Source organism: Austrofundulus limnaeus, unplaced genomic scaffold (genome assembly GCF_001266775.1).
Source record: "Austrofundulus limnaeus strain Quisiro unplaced genomic scaffold, Austrofundulus_limnaeus-1.0 Scaffold1450, whole genome shotgun sequence".
Taxonomy (NCBI): Eukaryota; Metazoa; Chordata; class Actinopteri; order Cyprinodontiformes; family Rivulidae; genus Austrofundulus; species Austrofundulus limnaeus.
In genome coordinates, this window is record NW_013953852.1 from 11,576 (window position 1) to 13,141 (window position 1,566).

A 1,566-nucleotide genomic window follows, 5' to 3' on the forward strand; every position below is an offset into this window, starting at 1 on the left:
GATTAATCCAGAAAAGTAAACAAAAACAATAAGACCAACAAACAAAAAAAGGCATTTCTGTTCTCAGTTCTAAGCTTTATTGACTTTCATGAAGGTTTATAATGCTTAGAACTCCCCACTCCAAACCTTTTGAACAGACAAACCTTCTCTGATGGGAACCATCTACAGTTTTAAAATAGAAGTCCACTTGTATTGTTTAAATAACATATACTCACCTTGCACACCATTTAACTCAATTCCGCTACAAAACTACTTCCCCCGACTTTTCACAGTAGAAGCATGACAAAATCTCTATGCTATCTCTATATTAACATTGCGCATTAAAGCTAACCATGCATGTAACTGAAGAGGTGTTTACTAGATTCAGCAATGGCGAAAACGGGATGTTTTTTTTTTACGTCAGTCAGTATAAACAGCTGCATTGCCACCTGCCGCTACTCCGACAAGCTGCTCCAACAATAACATTAGCATGCTAACGCGCGTAGCGGTGCTGCGAGTAAAAGTGTCCCCTGGGAAACAGTTCACTGGCGGCCGTGACAAAATATTCTGAATGTGTTAAGGTTATTTAAGTCGGTATGTCGGTATTCGGAAAATTCATATCATAAGAAAAATTAAAAAACGTATTCGGTACAAACCGGTATACTGCCCAGCACTAAGTAAAATATATATTTATATTTTTAACTCTTAGTTTTTCAAAAATATTTTTTATATTTGTAAGGTTTTACTAATCCTAAATAGCTGGGAAAATTTTAAAAAAGAGCACGCTGCGTGGCCACAGGGCCAAGCACAGCAGCACCTCCACGGGGGCGGAGCAAACTGYTGGCAGCCCATCGGCGCACAAATCCATCTGCCCACCGAGAAAAATCCCGGTAGGCCCCTTTTTCATGGTGTAGTGTCGGAACGCTCGGTCTAGGTACGGGTCGGACCGGTTGGTTTTCCACTGATGTTCCAGTCCGGTTCCAATAGGTGTGTTTTGGGCGGTTGGTGGAGGTGGTTTTTAGGTTTTTTGAAAAAAGTTAATGGGCAAAATGAGAGATGGAAACACATTTGATGAATAACTTTTGAAATTTTAAAAATTTGCAAGAATTTAGCCAATCAGTGACGAACAGTGTTCTGACGTCGCATTTTTGGTGTCAGCTGGGGCCGGTTGGAACCAGAATGAAGTAGGTACTAAAAAAAAGTGCCGGTTCCATGGATCAGGCCCAATGGAAATGGCTTGGAACCGTACCGAACCGTACCGACACTACACTAAGTGGCACTAGTGGAAAAGGGGCAATAGTATATGCCAGTCTACCCCTGGGGACCAGGTTTTGGTCCCCATGAGGAGTATTGGGTCCCCACAAGGCTGTGTTTTTTTTTGGAAAATGGTCCCTATGATATAGCAAGAATGTGTACACACACACTTGTCTCTCTTGTCATTGACTTCCATTAATTTCTACAGCCCAACATTTGACTCCATGTTAAACTTAACCTAACAGGTACAAATATATTTTAATGTCAAAATATGTCCACACACCAATACAAAGACATGTACACACACACACACACACACACACACACACACAC

The 1,566-nt window shown here is 41.2% G+C and overlaps 1 protein-coding gene across 2 annotated transcripts in view; it reads left to right on the forward strand.

The window, feature by feature from the left end:
• The window catches only part of LOC106535441 (1-phosphatidylinositol 3-phosphate 5-kinase), a gene marked incomplete at its 5' end in the record, with an annotated part of 18,089 nt that overhangs the window by 5,354 nt on the left and 11,169 nt on the right, over positions 1 to 1,566 (forward strand).